The sequence below is a fragment of the Scyliorhinus canicula genome, chromosome 19 (assembly GCF_902713615.1).
Source record: "Scyliorhinus canicula chromosome 19, sScyCan1.1, whole genome shotgun sequence".
Taxonomy (NCBI): Eukaryota; Metazoa; Chordata; class Chondrichthyes; order Carcharhiniformes; family Scyliorhinidae; genus Scyliorhinus; species Scyliorhinus canicula.
Genome location: NC_052164.1, coordinates 91171604 through 91191640, shown reverse-complemented (window position 1 = coordinate 91191640; position 20037 = coordinate 91171604). Strand labels below are relative to the sequence as shown.

The 20037-nt window shown below is 45.7% G+C and overlaps 1 long non-coding RNA gene across 1 annotated transcript in view; it reads left to right on the top strand.

Annotated features, from left to right (window-relative positions):
* Positions 1-15681, top strand: part of LOC119954467 — a 100258-nt gene extending 84577 nt beyond the window's left edge. The window contains exons 2-3 of the long non-coding RNA XR_005458248.1: positions 11438-11493; positions 15499-15681. This is a non-coding gene — a long non-coding RNA (uncharacterized LOC119954467). The remainder of the gene's footprint in view (positions 1-11437; positions 11494-15498) is intronic.
* The last annotated feature ends 4356 nt before the right edge of the window (positions 15682-20037 follow it).

The window sequence follows — 20037 nt, the reverse complement described above, 5'->3', positions numbered from 1 at the left end:
TAAAGTTAAGCATGAAGTAGAATATTTAAAAACATGCAATGTCTCAATTGTAAAGCACAGTAAAATACAGGGGCAGCGTGGTAGCACAGTGGTTAGCACTGCTGCTTCAGAGTGCCAGGGACCCTGGGTTCGATTCCGCCCTTTGATTACTGTCTGTGTGGAGTCTGCACGTTTTTGCTGTGTCTGCGTGGGTTTTCTCTAGTTGCTACGGTTTCCTCCCACAGCCCAAAGCTGTGCCGGTTAGGTGAATTAGCCATGCTAAAATTTCCCCTTAGTGTCCAAAGATGTGCAGGTTAGTTGAATTAGCCCCTCAGTGTCCAAAACTGTGTACGTTAGGTGGGGTTATTGGGTTGTGGGATAGGGTGGTGGAGTGGGCCTGGATGGGGTGCTCTTTTGGAGGGTCGGTGCAGAGTCGACGGGCTGAATGGCCTCCTTCTGCACTGTAGGGATTCTATAGATTTCAGTTGAACCAAACTTGCTTTCTCTCTGCTAGTTTTTTCATGTTAATCATTAGTGACTGTTGTCACTTTTTACAAATATTTTATTAACTACTTGTGCTAATATTTCTAGAGTGAGAACTTAATAATTAAAATTCTCACTTTCTAATATTCCTCTCAGTGAGTCGATGAGCACTCTCTTTAATATCTATATTGGCATTAATAAAAATGTTGGTGGTAAATAGTGACAGGAAGTTAGCATAATACTGAAAGGAAGTGCATTTCTTGAATAGAAGGTTTAATAAGTTACTGTGCAATATCTCAGCTTGCATTCATAAGATCATAAGAACTCGGAACAGCAGTCGGTCAACTACTCAGTCCATCAAGCTTGCTCTGTTCTTCGATAAAATTCTGGATGATTTAATTGTGCCCTTAATTCCACTTCTCTTCCTATCTCATGTGCGGGATGCGACTGGTTTTATGGGCAGACTTATTGGGAATGGGAATTGTGACCTGCCATTGGTGACCTGGGATTGCCTCCATCTCCCTTTCTTTCTTTGTCTCACTTGTCCAGCTATCTCTTTTACCTAGGTCATGCCAAGATCCATCTGCTAATGTTCGGACGAAGAGGCTTGGGATGTATTTTTACCACATTCAAAGGTATTATATAAATGCAAGTTGTTATTAGGTTCTTGGTTACAGGCCATTTCCACATTATATACAAAATGATGGAGGGTTGTCTTGTGTAAAGGATTGTTCTCTTAGAGAAGAGAAGGGAGATTTGATACAGGTGTTCAAAATTATGAGCCATTTTAGTAGAGTATCCAGTGTACATAGGAACACAGGAGCAGCAGTAGGCCATTCGGCCCCTCGGGTCTACTCTGCCACTCCACTAGATCATGGTTGACCTTCATCCTCAACACATTTTTCCATAAGAGCATAAGACGTAGGAGCAGAACTCGGTAATCCAGTCCCTCGGGCCCGTTCTGCTCTTTAGTACGATCATCGCTGATCTCCATTCAGCCTCATCTCCACTTTCCTGCCCATTCGCTGTAACCCTACGACCCATTATTTTTTTTCTTTCTTTTCTTTTCTTAAATTTAGAGTACCCAATTATTTTTTCCAATTAAGGGGCAATTTAACGTTGCCAATCCAACTATCCTGCACATCTTTGGGTTGTGGGGGTGAAACCCACGCAGACACGGGAAGAATGTGCAAACTCCTCACAGACAGTGACCCAGGGCCGGGATTCGAACCCAGATCCTCAGCGCCGTAGGCAGCAATGCTAACCACTGTGCCACCGTGCTGCCCCTACAACCCATTATTAATTAAAAATCTGCCAATCTCCTTCTTAAATTTACTCAATTTCCTGGGATCTACTCTGGGGTAGTGAATTCCACAGATTCACAACCTTTTGAGAAAATAAATCTGTGGATCTCTGTCTTGAATCTGTTCAATGATTCATATTCCACAGGCCTCTGAGGTAGAGAATTCCAAAGTTTAGTAACTTGAGGAAGCCAGCGGTAGTGGAACAAGGATTTAAAAAAAAAATTAATTTAGGGGATGTGGATGTCGCCGGCTCGACCAAGATTTAGTGCCAATCCTTAGTTGCCCTTCAGAAGGTGCTATCTTGAACAGCTAGAGTCCCTGAGGTATAGGTATACCCACTGTGCTGTTAAGGATTGTAGCCATCTGGGATGGCCACTTCCAACTAGGTGCAGAGAAACTCGCAAAGCCTAGACTCAGAGGGTAAAATGGACAAGCCAGGACTCAGGCAGGCTCAGAGCCTGAAATGCATATTTGTCCAGACGGTATCGAAATTCTGACCAATTGGTATTTTAATGGGGCCGATTAGCATTTTGTCTTCACCAAAACAAAGGACTGGTACTCGAGCAACCTATACAGTCACAGACATCTCGACGCCACTCCCTGTTCAAGGGAAACGCAAACAACGGGGTCAATGACCGCTTGGAACACGCCCAGCCATCCAGACCCTGCCCACTTATTGGCTAAGGAATCGAATGGAGTGATCAGGGATCACCCAATTAGTAGGGCCCAAGTCAAAGGACCGCACAAAAGAGCGCGAAAACCCCTATGTATAAGAAGAAGAGTCTGCCACATGTTCGCTCTCTCCTGGACCTGGTACCCCGGTCACAGCCATCTCCAAGTGCAGCAACACCAGAAGCAAGTACAAGTTCAACCCTCGCTACCAGACGGATGAGCCTAGCTGAGCAGCAGGTACTCCTTCGAACCTGATAGATCCAGAATCGAACAGCGGCCACTGTTTTCTGACCTAAGCCGGGTGCCCGAAGTTAAGTACAGGTTGTCTTACTCGATAGGCGTAGTTAACTAGTAGTGTTTATGTTGCGTGACTAGTTTTGTGTAAATAAAGTACCCTTGATCTTGAACTAACTAACTGGTGTTTGGCTCTTTGATTGATAGCCAGTTGAAACTTGTGGTGGTATCATTTGATACCCGGTGACTCTAAGCATTAGGACAGAGATAACACAGAAAGAAGAGCAAATTCACTGATTGCCATAATTGGAACAGAGCCACAGAAAGGACAGAGTAAAGAGTATAGGAAAAGAAGCGGCTACAGGAGGGAGTTCTAGAATTTTGCCCCGGCGACAGTGAAGGGACAAAGATATTTTACAAGTCGGGCTGGTGAGTGACATGGAGGGGAACCTCCAGATGGTGGGGTTCCCAGGTATCTGCTGCTCTTGTCCTTCCAGATGGTAGTGATCATGGGTTTGGAAGGTGCTCATTAAGGACCCTTGGGGACTTACTATAGTGCATCTTGTAGATGGTACACACGGCTGCCACTATTTATCAGTGGTAGAGGGATTGAATATTTATGGAAGGGGGAGCAATCAACCAAACTGTTTTGTCCTGGATGGTGTTGAGTTTCTTCAGTGTTGTTGGAGATGCACTCATCCAGGCAAGTGGAGAATATTCCATTACACTCCTGACTTGTGCATTGTAGATGGTGGACAGGCTTTAGTGGGTCAGGTGGCGAGTTACTTGCTGTAGGATTCCTAGCCTTGCCACAGTATTAATATGGCTAGTCTAGTTCAGTTTCTGGTCAGTGGTAAACCCCAGGATGTTGATTGTGGGGGATTCAGTGATGGTAATACCATTAAATGTCAAGGGGTGACGGTTAGATCCTCTCTTGCAGGAGGTGGTCATTGACTGGCAGTTGTGTGGCACAAATGTAACTTGCCAATTGTCAGCCCAAGCCCGGATATTGTCCAGGTCTTGCTGCATTTGGACATGGGCTCCTTCATTATCTGAGGAGTCGCAAATGGCGCTGAACATTGTGCTGTCAGCTGCGAACATTCTCCACTTCTGACCTTATGATAGATAGGAGGTCATCGATGAGCAGCTGAAGACATTATCCTGAGGAACAGTGATGTCCTGGAGCTGAGATGACTGACCTCCAACCACCACAACCATCTTCCTTTGTGCCAGGTATGACTCCAACCAGCAGAAAGTTTTACCCCTGATTCCCATTAACTCTAGTTTTGCTAGGGCTACTTGATTCCATACTTGGTCAAATGCTGCCTTGATGTCAAGGGCAGTCACTCTCCCCTCACCTCTGGCATTCAGCTCGTCTGTCCATGTTTAAACCAAGGCTGTAATGAGGTCAAGAGCTGAGTGACCCTGGTGGAATTAAAACTTAGCAACCGGGCAGGTTATTGCTGAGTAAGTGCCGCTTGATAGCATTGTTGATGACTCCTTTCATCAATTTGCTGTTGATGGAGAGTAGACTGATTGGCCGTTAATTGGCTGGGCTGTATTTATCTTGTTTCTTGTGTACAGGACACACCTGGGAAATGTTATTGTAGGGTAAATGCCAGTGTTGTAGCTGTACTGGAACAGCTTGGCTGGGAGTGCAGCAAGTTCTGAAGCACAAGTCTCAGTACTATTGCCGAAATGTTCTCAAGTAGTGCCTTCAGCCGTTTCTTGATATCACGTGGAGTGAATCGTATTGGCTGAAGACTGACATCTGTGATGCTGATGACCTATGGAGGACATGGAGTTGGATCATCCGCTCGGCACTTCTGGCTGAAGATTGTTGCAAATGTTTCAGCATTGTCTTTTGCATATATGTGCTGGGCTCCTCCATCATTGAGGATGGGGATATTTGTGGAGTCGCCTCTTCCAGTGAGTTGCTTAATTGTCCACCACCATTCACGGCTGGTGAGCTTAGATCTGTTGCGTTCATTGTGGAATGAATTAGCTCCGTCTATTACTTGTTGCTTATCCTATATGGCACTCACGTAGTCCTGTGTTGTAGCTTCATCAAGTTGACACCTTATTTTTAGGTATGGCTGGTGTTGCTCCTGGCATGCTCTCCGGCACTCTTCATTGATTTATTGAACTATGTACAATACTCTGCCCACAGCAGTAACTCTCCCCCAAACCAGTCCTTGTTGGGACAACCAACAATTGCTGGCTGTGCTTGGGCCGACTATTATGTATGGACCTTTAATGAGCTCCAGCTGGGAGACCTCTCCCTCCCCCCCCACCACCACTTGGGAACCCGCGCTCCACACATCCCACAGGCAGATCAACAATGGTTTCCCCGTGAAGGTTTGACAGGCCTCCCTCGCAAAGTCTGAAAGTACCCCTTCAGCCGCTAACGATGAATGTCTTCTACTCTGCTTTGCCCAAGGCTGTGCTGCAGCTTGTCGCGGCTCTGGGTTGTCGACCCTCTTTTCCTGGTTGACCTCCAAATTGTTATCGCTGGGCCCTTGGACACAATGTCATTTCTGAGTTGGTGTCCTCTTCCTCCTGCTGGACTGGGTGTTGGTATGTAGACGGTTCGGTCCCCTGGCTGAGGGGGGATTCTTGGCATGGCGCGGATGTCAATGCTACCAGTTGGGTGTTGTGTAGCGTGGGAACCAGTTTTTTCTGGTGGTCCATATGCATCTGCTGAAATCTCCCCTGAATCCCAGGAGGCCGGTCCAATCCTTTCCAACATGACGCCTGGGAGCCTAGGTGCCCCTTCTCCAGATTTGCAGGCATAGAATGCGCCTCAAGTGAAATTGCTGCCTTGGCATCCTCAAGTCAGGGTGCTATATCTGAGCCTCCTGTTGCACCTCCACTTTCCTGCTGAGGTTCGGAAATGTGATGCTCAACTCTGTTCTAAGCCTTTGGCCCATCAGCAGTTCTGCAAGGACTACCCAAGTTGTCACGTGTGGCATTGTGCGGTCGTTAAAAAGGAGCCGCGTGTCCATGGAGCCCATGGTTTGACTTTTTTATGCCCTTTTAAAAGTCTGGACCACCCTTGTTTTATTTATAGGCCTTTAACAAGCTCCAGCTGGATGGCCTCCGTCCCCTACCCAGGAAGCTCGTGCTCTATGGGTCCAACGGGTCGATCGACAGTGGTTTCCCTGAGGTTGTCATGGGTGTGATGACACAAAGGCTGGCCACCCTCTGAATGAAGAAATTCTACCACAGCTCAGTCTTATTCTGAGACTGTGTCCCGCGGTCCCAGAGCCTCCAACCAGGGAAAGCATTGTTTCTGCATTTACCTTGTTGAGGCATATAACAATCTCGTATGCTTCATGGAGATCACCTCTCATTCTTCTAAACTCTAAGAGATTACAGGCCCTGTCTCCTCAATCTCTCCTGATAAGACAATCCCACCAACCCACAAATCAGTCTTGTGAACATTTGTTGTACTCCCTCTATGGTAAGTATATCATTCCTTGGATAAGGAGACCAAAAATGCACACGGTAAATTAATAAATGCCCAGCTTCGGACTCACTGAGGCTCCATATAATTGCAGCAAGACATCTTTGCTCCTATACACAAATCCTCTTGAAATAAAGGCCAACATATCATCTACCTTCCTAATTATTTGTTAAACCTGCATGTTAGCCTTCAGTGACTTATGAACAAAGACACTCAGGGCCCTTTGGACATCAACACTACCCAGTCTCTCACCAAAGAAATACTTTGCATTTCTGTTTCTCAAACAAAAATGGATAGCTTCACATGTTTTCATGTTACATTCCACCTGCCAAGGTCTTGCGGATTTAGAGTGAAGTGGCAGAGGTGGACAGAGTTTTGTTGACAAGTGCGTCAAGGGTTATGGGACAGACGCAAAGTAGGAGTTGAGTAATGGGGCTGGATTCTCCACAAATGGGGCTATGTCCCCACGCCGGTATAAAAGTGCTGCCATTTCACGCCAGACTTTCCTCAAGAAGATTTACAGTTAGTCACCTACCTTGAAGGGGCTAGCAGGGTCCCGGGGTGCTTCTTGCAGCTTCAGCTGCAGATATGGGCCCCCACACTTCTGGTTGCAAGTCCGCGCATGCGCACGGCGGTGGCCTGCAGGGGCTGCACAGAACACGATGGCGGACTCAGCCGGTGGACCTAGACCGACAAAGAAGGTCCCGATGATCTGCCCCACACCACACAATCTATCCTGTCCGGTCGCCGCCCCGGCCGCCCATAAGGCCCCCCCCACCCTGGTACTTGATCCCCCCAACCCCCACCAGGGCGGCCGTGGACTGAGTCCGCAGCCGCTGAGCGAGAGTCCCAACTGGCCAGACATGGTTAGAACCATGCCGATGGGAATTCAGCCGGTCAGACTGGAGCATCGCTGGGAGGGCCTCTGCTGGCAATGGCCCCCCAGACGCGCCGCGTAATCCACGCACGAGCGATTCTCCGGGGACCATTGTGGATTCTCCGCCCCCGCGTCAAACGCAATTTTGGGGCGGGGCTGCAGAGAATCCAGCCCATCATCTTAGTGCAGTGGGTCCCAATCTTTTCCTTCATGCATTGATCGTCAGAAAAGCTTTTGCGGGCTACAACGTACGCAAGTCATTTTAAACACTTTTTGCATAGCTTCCGGCTGATGGGAGTCAAACTTAAGTATCATTGAGTATTAAAAATGAAGCTACTTCTAATAGCACATTCGCAAAAACATTGCGGATGATATTACACAAGAATTTTTGTGAAGCCAATTACATTGCAAATAATAATGTAACATTGATTATGATACGAGGTACACATAATTGTCTTTTTTTCCCCAGTGTCGCCTGCAGTACTCTCACGGGCCATCAAGGTTGGGGATAGTGAATGGGAAGCAGGCACAGAGGGTTGAATTACTGACTTGGTCCTATGGTCCTATGCACACTCACTTTGCCAGTCCAAATCTCCTTGAAGCCTCTTCCCATCCTCCCCACAACTCACATTCCCATCATCATTTTCTCCCCACATCAAAAGCATTGATATAGGTTGTAACTACCTGGTTCCCAAGCATTGATCCTTACAGTTGCCTCATTAGTCACAGTCTGTCAACCTGAGAATGTCACATATACCTCTGCTCTCAGTTGTCTGCCCATTAACCAATCCTTAATCTATGCCAGTATATTACTCCCAATTGCACGTGCTCTAATTTTGCTTGCTAATCCCTTGTGTTGGAACTTATCTGAGAATCCAAACATACCCCATCCACTGGTTCTCCCTTATCTATTCTGCTACTTACACCCTCGTGAAATTCTAACAGGTTTGCCAAACATGATTTCCCTTTCATAAACCCATCTTGACTCTGCCCAATCTTATCATTATTTTCAAAGTGATTAGTGATCACATATTTTATAATAGAATAGAGCCATTTCTGTACTGCTGATGCCAGGCTAACAGGTCTGATGTTCTTAATTTTCTCTCCCCCCCTTTCTTAAATAGAGGGGTTGTATTTGCCACCTTCAAGAGAAACTCTTTCAGTGACAGAAGGGCTTATATAACCATAAAGGGCAGAGCTAAGGCGATTGGTAACAGACGAGAGGGAACACAGAATGTTGTGATCGGGAGTGGACTGCCTTTAAGTGTGGCAGAAAGCAGATTCAGCAGTAACTTTGAAAAGGCAGTTGGATAAATATTTGCAGATAAAAACAACACAGGACTATAAAGAAAGAACAGGGACATGTGGACTAATCAGATTGGTCTCTCAATGGGCTGAATGGCTTCCTCCTACACCGTATTCTTCTATGACTATAGGCCTGTGAACACCTGGATCGATTGGGCCGATGACTGGCAGATGGGTTTAATTTAGAAAAATATGAGGTTTTGCATTTTGGTGGACCGAATTGGGGCAGGACCTACTCAGTTAATGGTAGGGTGTTGGGGGCAGTTATTGGAGAACGAGATCTAGGGCTACAGAGTCATAGTTCTTTGAACGCAGAGTCACAGATGGACAGGGTGGTGAAGAATGCATTCAACATGCTTGGTTTCATTGGTCAGAACATTGAATACAGCAGTTGGGATGTCTTGTTGAAGTTGAACAAGACATAGTAAGGCCACACTTGGAAGACTGTACTGTTCTGGTCACCCTATTATAGAAAGGATATTATTAAGCTAGAAAGAGTGCAGAAAAGATTTATTAGCATGTTACTGGGATTTGATAGTTTAGCACAGTGGTTAGCACTGTTGCTTCACAGCGCCAGGGTCCCAGGTTCAATTCCCAGCTTGGCCCATTGTCTGTACGGTGTCTGCATGTTCTCCTGTGTCTGTGTGGGTTTCCTCCGGGTGCTCCATTTCCTCCCACAATTCCTGAAAGACTCGCTGTTGGGTAATTTAGACATTTTTAATTCTCCCTCTGTAAACCTGAACAGGCGCCGGAATGTGGCGACTCGGGACCTTTTCTCAGTAACTTCATTTATGGTAACTACATTGTTAATGTAAGCCTACTCGTGACAATAAAGATATTTATTTTTTTTCCTGGAGTGCAGGAGGCTTAGGGTTAATCTTTTTGAGGTCTATAAAATAATGAGGGGCATAGACAAGGTAGATAGTCAACATATTTTCCCAAAGGTAGAGGAGTCTATACTAGAGGGCATAGGTTTCAGGTGAGAGGGGAGAGATACAAAAGAGACAAGAGGGGCAACTTTTTCCACACACAGAGTGGTGAGTGTCTGCAATGAGCTGCCAGAGGTAGTAGTAGAGGTGGGTACAATTTGTTTTTTACTAGGCATTTAGACAGTTATAGATGGATAGTAAGATGGGTATAGAGGGATATGGGCCAAAGGCGGGCAATTGGGACTAGCTTAGTGGTTAAAAACAGGGTGGCATGGACAAGTTGGGCCAAAGGACTGCAAGCTGTATGACTCTGTGACTCTATGACTCGATGAGCTGAGAACTTGTGAGCAGGAAAAGTAGACATTTCTGTAATTTATTTTATAGAATTTAAAAATATTTGGAGTTAAAATGGAAACTGTCTTCTTTTACTCAAGTTCAAAATGGAGGGAAGGAGAAGCCACAGAACCATTCCCAATTGATTAATTTGGCGATTCGTCTGGACATGGTGACTGTGTTCTGGCTGCCAATTAAACTGTGCAAGTCAAGGCGCTAACAGGTCTTTGAAGTGCAGACCAAGTTTGAGTCACAGCTCATCAGCATTCTATGTAGTTTCTGCCACTGTGTCTTTTATCATGAATGATTGATTTGATTTCAGAGGCTTTTAGACTGATTAAGTACTGATGTGTTCCTCGAGAATTTTCATCGTTGGTTGAAAAAAAATCTGAACTCCCTGGATTGATTGGGATTTTCATTATTCACGTAAAACATTTGGAAGACTTAGAGACAAGCCTGACTTTTCATTCAAAAGTCCTGTCGTTTAGCAAACTGTGTCATACAAGTTCCCCAAAGAGAATTTTAACTCATTGTCAGCTGATTTAATACCTTGTTTTATTATTTGGCTTCCGTGCTTCAATTAGCTTGTAGATAATTCTATTAGTTCTGTCTTGTGTACATTGATTTGACAGTGAGAACCCAAGATCAAGATCCTACTAATGTCATGAAATCCTGCTTCATTGGCCAAAATACCATGAGGTCTGATGTTATGGATTTTTGACACATGAGGTGCTACATTATGTGGTGAATGTATTATACCAATAATCCACCAGTTAGTTTTGTATCTGTGCTGTCGCCCTTGTATTTGTGTTTGTGTTATGCTGTTGCCCTTGTGGGCTTCTCCTATGGGCCATTGTATGGCATTATCCATGGGAGAACATGTTGGGGCATGTATGGGCTCCGCCCATGGCTCCTCCCCTTAAAGGGAGGTATAAAGAGCAGTCGTCCTGTAGGCGGTTCTCAGTATTGGTTCAGTCGCAGGCAGGCACTGTTCTAAGTTGATTAAAGCCACGGTTTACTTCTACTCATGTCTCGAGTGAATTGATGGTCGCATCACATTATTTCTGTACCGGCGTCACAATCAGTCGGGCCTTTACTTGTGCTTGAAGGAAATGCTTAGTGTTCACGGCTAGCACGGAAGCTGGTTTAAGCAAAATACTCCTCACGTATGTAATTAAGCCAACATATATGTTTTCATAAGGTGTAAGTTCAAGAGGGCAGGTTCAGAGACTATTGTGTAAATCATATTCATTTCACTCTCATGGACTATATCATAAGTTGAACTTTTGTAACTTAGGTGCCGTCTTGCTATGACAATATCGTCCGTGTGTTGCAACATAAGGCAACGAAAGTAGAGATGAAAGCAAAACAGATGTATTCCTGTTCTGCCTGATTTAAAATAGGTGGCATGAATAGTCAAGAGAGCAAAATGAAACCAACTCACCACCACATACTGCAATGAAATTACAATTCGCAACTCCAGCTCTGTGTGAAATGCACAAATGACGTAAATCCAATCGCCCTGATTCAAATTCACAGATCATCATTTCTCCCCTCCATTCACTTATACTGCCAATTATTGCGGGATTCAACGGCATGTCCAGGCTAATCAACCCTTTGGGTAACTGTTATGCTAATATTTATTGCTTCACTTATTAAGACTTGATCCATAAGTCATCAATAAAGTAATTCCTTACACTCAGATGGCTTTTAATGTTTTGCGCTTACTTAAGTTGCTGACTTTAATAACTGTAATCAATTGCCCTCATATAAAAGCACATTGAATTATTCTGTTTGTATCTGTACGCTGTGAGGGAATCTATATTTTTCAAATTAATTTCTACATTTTTTTCAGGCAGGCATCAAAACAGAAGCAGCACCAAAAATGAAACTGAACGGGATGCAGGAAAGGTAAAGGTAGAACTGAAAGTGAACCTCCCAGTTTCTGAGGAAACAAAATAAAATGGAGGTTTGGAAATTGAAACTAAACCTTGCTGAAAGATATTAAAGGACACGGATCAGTCCAAGTTGTGCAGGAGCAGTTGTTGAGTCCATTGGTGCAGTACAACCAAGCTGAAGAAGAAAGGCCCAGACCCAGAAGCTGACAATAGGTTTCTGCAGCTCTTTCCATTCCTGGAAGTTAATATTGGTTGGTTCACTCCATCCAGAACAACTTCAGCAGGTTCTCCAGGCATGCGCCTTTTGGTGGTGAAGACTGCCTATGGACACTGGGGTTGGTTGTGCGCTGCGATTGACTGGGGATCAGACTAGCTCCTGGAAGGAGAGAAGCTGAAATTCCTCATGAGGATGTTCGAGCGTGAAGGACTTTGTGACTGGGTGTGATCACTAAAATCTGAGTGGACTGCAGTTAGCTTCATAGCACCAGGGTCCCGGGTTTGATTCCTGCTTCTGTCACTCTCTGTGCGGTGTCTGCACGTTCTCCCCATGTCTGCATGGGTTTCCTTCAGGTGCTCCAGTTTCCTCCCGCAATTCCCGAAAGACGTGCTTGTTAGGTGAATTGGACATTCTGAATTCCCCCTCAGTGTACCCGAGCAGGCGCTGGAGTGTGACGACTAGGGGATTTTCACAGTAACTTCATTGCAGTGTCATGTAAGCCGATTTGTGACAATAATAAAGATTATTATGAATAAGATTCATCTTGGTTGTACCTGCCATTTGATTTTCAATTAGTGTTTACTTTGTTGGCTCGAGTATAGTAAAACATTTTCAGTTTTAAACCATGGAATGTTGGGCGGGCTTCTCTTGGCCCGCGCCAGGTCGGAGAATCGCCAGGGACGCTCTAAATTCCCGCCACGCCTCTCCGAGGCCTGGACACGATTCTCCGGCAACTGGAGAATCGGAGCCAATCGCGGTTACGGCGGCGCTGGTCAGGGGCTGCTGAATGGGGCCCCCGCAGTGATTCCAGCGGTCGACCGGCCAAACTCCAACCGAGTTCCGCCGAGTCCCGCCGTCGTGGTTCCAACCTGGTACCACCCGGAGAGAGCTCGGACCCGCTGCTGCAGTGGGCATCCTGGTTGAGGGGGGGCGGGGGGATCTGACTCCGGGGGGGGCCTCAATGGGGTCCAGGCCCGCGATAAGGGTCTTCCGATCGGTGGACACCCGCGATCTACTTCCTTGTGTGCTGGCCCGCTGTAGGTTTCCACCATGTTGCACGGCGCTGGCGCGAGATGGAAACCACGCGCATGCGCCGGTGTAGAGACGGCCGTCACGCGCATGTGTGGACCCGCGCCGGTCATGCAGGGCTGCCATTCACCGCCGGAGCAGCGCGCAGCACTCTGGCGCCGTGCTGGCCCCCTAAAGACCGCTGAATTGTTTGGCCCATTGATGCCGGCATACACCACTCCAGTGTTTACGCCGGCGTGAACACTTGGCTGGGATTTCGGAGAATCACGGCCCTTGTGTCCCTGTTCTCTTAATAAATAACGAGGATTTTGAATTTCATCTCCATTTAAAAAAGAATGGTTCCTGCTCACGACTGAGATTGTAACCATGTCAATCAACATTTTTTCATTTTAATCCACATTTTTTAGCCAATTTTGTCAGAGGATGTTCTTTTGTTTAAAATATCATATTTCGTCTGTGCAATTATAGGATTCTTACCGATATAATTTTAGAAAGAGGCAAGTGACAGTGATTTCACAACTTGGAATGATATCAAACATCACATTTATTACCATACTCACTGCATGTTAAAGGAAAATTCATTTTGGGATGAAAGCTGTCTTTCCTTTCGCAATTTCAAAATGGAGGCCAGGAGAAGAATAGACTCCAGAACTATTCCTGGTTGAATAATTTGGAGATGAGTCTGGGCATGGCAGCTTTGCTCTAACTGCCTTTTAAACTGCGCAGTTAAGGCACCAACAGGTTTTTGAAGTGAACACTGGAAACAAATCATAGCAAGGATATCAAGAAGGATTAAACACAGGGGGACCGTAAGAGGCATATTCAGACCAGATATTAGTCATGTTGGTCGGTGCCAAAACACCGGGTCATAGAATTTGAGCTGGGAAAGTTCTTGAGTATAATGTTTAGAATGCTAAAGCATCAATCCAATAAAAGAGAATGAATATTTGGACATCACACCTATGGGAGAATTAAAAAAACATGATAATTAGCTGACAATAACATGGGAGAGCAAGGGAGGGCAGCAACTTGGAAAGGAAAGCAATATTTAATTTTCTTTGATTGAGCCATCTTCTATAATTGCTCCTTTCACATCAGGAAAGCAGACTTCATCCAGAAAACTGGAAGGCAACTGTCAATTGTGAACAAAAAAAAACATTTAATTAAACACTCCATCAAGGCGGGATATCCACTGGAAGTTGTAAAACAAAGTGGATGGGTGAAATTGGAACAGCTGTGGTGGACCTGACCGTTAGCAAAGCAAGGGCACAAACTGATTGAACTAGAGGCCAGTGATGCTGTTCTCTGTTTTGATTCAGCAGAAAAATCGGCCTTCTCTGATCAAGAGCCGAGATTCAACATGGGCAAGAGAGACAAAATGGCTTCCACGTTAGCTGAAATTTCAACACTTTTGTTTCAGGAAGCAGCTGAGAAAAGTAGCAATGGTAAACAAGACGCCAAGCTAACACAATATGTTAATAGGCTTTCTCCATGAAAAGCCAGACACCTACCTCAAGCACAAACACAAATTCAACAGTACAGCTTTAATTAAAGGCAGAATCCTCCTCCAACGCTTCCCCCATCGGACAGTGTAGCTGCAACTGTCCTAGTTTGCTTTCATCTTTTTTCAATTGATTCATAGTCAGAGGATTGCCTGCAATTACTTATTTTCCCACATTTTTCCTGGAGGCGGAGTATCACGGATGCCTGGAAAATGCGGGGTCAGGCCTGTTAATGATCTGCCAACGGCCTTTACTGAACAATCTGTAATCTGGAGTATGGCGTAGAACGCATTGATGCCGCTCTCGAGGTATCGGAGCATGGCTTTCCGTTTGGCGCCTGACGCCAACCTCGATTTTTAGCCGACGCTGAAATCTCCGCCCAATTGTATTTCCTGATTCCTGCGCCGGCTGATGGAGAATCCCGCCAACAGTCTCCCAAATGGAGAGTTCCGCCCACTATATAAATAAAAGCTAGTGTTACTGCTGAAAGGTATTGCATTTGTGACACTTTTGCAATTCCCTTCCCTTGTTTTATAAATTTAGAGTATCCAATTCATTTTTTCCAATTAAGGGGCAATTTCGCGTGGCCAATCCACCTACCCTGCACATCTTTGAGTTGTGGGGGTTGATGCACTATCAATTACCACAAAGGTGAGAGTAGTGGAATAATCGAGGCTTTATTGAGCAAAGATGTTGTGCCTCCTGTAGCTGCTACCAGAATGGCTGCAGCACCGGCGAACACACACATTTATACGCCGCCTACTGGGCGGAGCCAGCAGGCAGGGATTTACCCATGTACCTCTGGTATATATGTCTTACCGTAATACATATAATACAGCTAGTGGTGACTACCACAGGGACGAAACCCATGCAAACACGGGGAGAATGTGCAAACTCCACACGGACAGTGACCTAGAGCCAGGATGAAACCTGGGATCTCGGGCAATTCCCTTCCCTGATGTCTGTGTGTCAGCTTTGCAGAGCTGGTGGGGGGGGGGGGGGGGGGGGGGGGGGGGGGGTTGTGGACCTCGCAATTGGGGAAATAACCAAGGCTGCCACTCTGATCCTCTTCAACTGGCAATCGTGGCTACCAATTTCAAGGAGTGGCAGATCACAATGCCATTCTCCCTAAGGCACCGATGACACATCAGTCTGCCATCACCGAGATTTACACATTAATCACATCCAAGATTGTGCGGGGGTTTGAAGTTTTTTTAATGACTGGTTCATGAATTAATAAAAGATGTCCAAAATTTACCTTTATTTGCAGATGATTCCTTGCAGCTGTACCTCGCCGGGTTGTGGACTGCTCTGCAGCAGATATTTTTGTGATTTTCTTTTGCAGTCAATTGAAGACGGTGCGCTCTTTCAGAAAGTGAGCAACATATTACAGAACAAATAAAGGTCATTGCAGAATATGACAAGTATTGTTGGTCATGTAAAACCTTCTGTGTTCTGCCTCTTGGAATGCACTTCAGACGTGCAAGATGAGATAATTCTTTTTTCCTGACATCTTTCAGGATCAAACACAATCTTCATAAATTTGGGGATGGGGAGGCTTCAACAGGAGTCCATTATTTTAAGAGGAACGGGGTGGCCATGTGGCTCCTCAAAACCTTCTTGCATTCAATAAGTTCATGGGCGATATTCTACTTCAACTCTGCTTTACTGTCTATCCCCGATTCCCTTAGTCTCCAAAAATCTATCTGTCTCAGTCTTGAATATACTGAAACAATGAAGCAATCACAGTCCTCTGCTTTGGGGATTTCAAAAACTCACAATCCTCAGAGTGAAGAAATTGATTCTTGTCTCATTTCTAAATCAATGACGTCTTATCCTGGGACCATGATCCTGAGTTCCAGATGCTCCAGCCAGGGGGAAGTGTCTTATGGCATCTGCCCTGTCAGGCCCTCTGTGAATTTTATACATTTCAAAGCGATCACCTTTCATTCTTCTCAGCTCGAGAGAATAGAGGCCTGTTCTACTCCATTTCCCCTCGTGGGACAGCCAGGAATCAATCATGTTTTGCTGTAACATCATCTAACCAGTCTCTGCTTCTGCACAGAGTAAGTTGACACTGCACCCCCACTAAGCATTTAGAAAAATAATCCAAGTTATCAGCATGTGCAAGTAGAGTCCACTGGCCTGACTCATCAGGCTTCAGACAGCCCTCTTGAGCATTGTCAGTGCTTCATGATTCAAATTTTGTTCTGATGTATTGGGTCATAGAGTCATAGAGGTTAACAGCATGGAAACAGACCCTTTGGCCCAGCTTGTCCATGCCACCCAGTTTCTATCACTAAGCTAGTTCCACTTGCCCGCATTTGGCCCATATCCCTCTATACCCACCGTACCTATGTAATTGACTAACTGCTTTTTAAAGGACAAAATTGTACCTGCCTCAGCCTGTCCCAGATGCTCACCACCCTCTGTGTGTATAAATAACCCCTCTGGTCTCTTTTGTATCTCTCCCCTCTCAATTTAAACTTATGCCCTCTCGTCTAGGCTCCTCTACGTTTGGGAAAAGATGTTGACTATCTACCTTATCTATGCTCCTCATTATTTTATCTCTAAGATCACCCCTCAGCCTCCTACGTCCAGGGAAAAATGTCCCAGCCTATCCAACCTCTCCTTATGTCTCAGACCACGTAAATCTCTTCTGCACTCATTCTAGTTTAACAATATCCTTCCGTGACCAGAACTGAACACAATATTCCATCTGTGGTCTTACCAAGTCTTGTACAACTTCAACAAGACGTCCCAACACCTGGGTATTCAATATTCTGACCAATGAAACCTTGCATGCTGAATGCCTTCTTCACCACCATGTCCACCTGCAACTCCACCTTCAAGGAGCTATGAGCCTGTACCCCGAGATCTCTTTGTTCTGTAACTCTCTCCAACTCCCGACCATTAACTGAGTGGGTCCCGCCCTGATTTGATCTACCAAAACGCATCACCTCACATTTATCCAAATTAAACTCCATCTGCCATTCATCGGCCCAATGGTCAAGATTTGATTTGATTTGATTTATTGTCACATGTACCGAAGTATAGTGAAAAGTATTTTTCTGCGGCCGAGGAACATACACAATACGTACATAGTAGACACAAGAATAATCAACAGGGAACATTGACAAATGGTACATCGACAAAACAGTGATTGGTTACACTGTGGAACAAGGGGCCAAACAAAACAAATACATGAGAAAGAGCAGCATAGGGCATCGTGAATAGTGTTCTTACAGGGAACAGATTAGTCCGAGGGGGAGTCGTTGAGGAGTCGTGTAGCTGTGGAAAGAAGCTGTTCCTATGTCTGGATGTGCGCGTCTTCAGACGTCTGTATCTTCTGTCTGATGGAAGGGTCTGGAAGAAGTCAATGCCTGGGTGGGAAAGGTCTCTGATAATGCTGTCAGCCTTCCTGGGGCAGCGAGAGGTGTATGCAGAATCAATGTGGGGGTGGTAAGTTTGTGTGAGGCATTGGGCTGAGTTCACCACACCTGCAGTTTCTTGCGGTCTTGGACTGAGCAGTTGCCAAACCAGACTGAGGCAGTTGTGGCCATTTTTAAGAGTTCATTTCTGAGCTCAAGTCTTCAGTGGGAAGCCCAAATGGTTTCCCCGCAGCGAGCAACAGTGTCCAGCTCACCCAGTGAGGCTGCAAGTCACCCAGGCATTCAAGCACTCTGATTGTCCTGACCACATTGAACATAGAACATTGCAGCGCAGTGCAGGCCCTTCAACCCTCGATGTTGCGCCGACCTGTGAAACCACTCTAAAGCCCATCTACACTATTCCCTTATCTTCCATATGTTTATCCAATGACCATTGAAATTCCCTTAATGTTGGCAAGTCCACTACTGTTGCAGGCAGGGCATTCCACGCCCTTACTACTCTCTGAGTAAAGAACCTACCTCTGACATCTGTCCTATATCTATCTCCCCTCAATTTACAAATAGAATTTACAGTGCAGAAGGAGACCATTCAGCCCATCGAGTCTGCACCAGCTCCTGGAAAGAGCACCCTAACCAAGATTAACACCTCCACCCTATCCCCATAACCCAGTAACCCCACCCAACACTAAGGGCAATTTTGGACAATAAGGGCAATTTATCATGTCCAATCCACCTAATTTGCACATCTTTGGACTATGGGAGGAAACCGGAGCACCCGGAGGAAACCCACGCACACACGGGGAGGATGTGCAGACTCCACACAGACAGTGACCCAAGCCGGAGTCGAACCTGGGACCCTGGAGCTGTGAAGCGATTGTGCTATTCACAATGTCTTGTGAGATTGTCTGTGTGGAGTTTGCATATTCTCCACTTTTCTGCGTGGGTTTCCTCCGGGTGCTCCGGTTTCCTCCCAGAATCCAAAGATGTGCAGATTAGGTGGGTTGACTGTGAACATGCTTGGGACTGCGGGGGGCGGGGGGGGGGGGGGGGGGGGCGCTGAGGTGGCCTCACAATCTTTAAAAAAGCACTTGAATGAGCAATTGAAATGTCATCATATTCAAGGCTATGGCCATGTGCTAGGAAGTGGGATGAGTGTAATTTAGAGCAGTGTTTTTCAAACGTTTTTTCCCAGGACCCACTTTTAGAACATAGAACATAGAACATTACAGCGCAGTACAGGCCCTTCGGCCCTCGATGTTGCGCCGACCTGTGAAACCACTCTAAAGCCAAGCTACACTATTTCCTTATCATCCATATGTCTATCCAATGACCATTTGAATGCCCTTAGTGTTCGCGAGTCCACTACTGTTGCAGGCAGGGCATTCCATGCCCTTACTACTCTCTGAGTAAAGAACCTACCTCTGACATCTGTCCTATATCTATCTCCCCTCAATTTAAAGCTATGTCCCCTCATGCTAGACATCATCATCCGAGGAAAAAGGCTCTCACTGTCCACCCTATCTAATCCTCTGATCATCTTGTATGCCTCAATTAAGTCACCTTTTAACCTTCTTCTTATCCTGCTCTCCTTCATTGGATAGGGATGGGGATTTTAATTGCCCATCCCTGGTGCAGATCATGGGAGTCAGGACCCAGACATTATGCCAACGCACATTTATAAATTAAGGTGGAAGGATTACACCCGTGTGGCTGGTGGGAGTTGTTGGGGGGGGGGGGGGGGGGGGGGTGGAATTGCCACATTAATGCAGGATTTGATACTTTAGTGGGGGATGGGTTAATATGCGTCACTGAGGTAATGTGATAAAAGGCCCCTAATTGCAAAGTCTGACTTGGAAGTACAAAAGGCCCAGAGGATAAATGTTCAATTTCAGAGAATTGCTCTCCACTTCTTTGATGAATATAAAAATAGAGTTAACTGAAAAAAAAAGAAGAAAAGAGGTTTTCAAGTCAGGAACACATCTGCTAGCCTTTCATTAGAGCTTTCTAACCAAGTATAATATTATAGAAACCTTATTGTGAATAAGATATTGTCTTTTCAAAATGAAGTGTAGCGACACCATGATGCCCAGCTTAATATTATATGTGGTGTGACAGAGCAATGTTGGCAGGCAATTTACAGAATGGCCCAGAGTAATGTGCAACTATGGCCCATTAAGGGATGGTATAGGTGCAAATTAAAGATAGCTCACAGCTCGCCTTAGGTTCCAGTACAGCTAAGCATTAGGCGAGCTGTCAAATTTAAAATGCGATGTAAGGCTGACAGTGCTGCGATGATACATCTGCACACGGTGCTGGCATCTGCTGCTGCTGCCCCGATATGCATACAGCAGACTTCAAAGAAAATGCAGGAGCACAGAAAGCTCTCTGTTTGATCCTGGCGCTGTGTTTATAGAGCA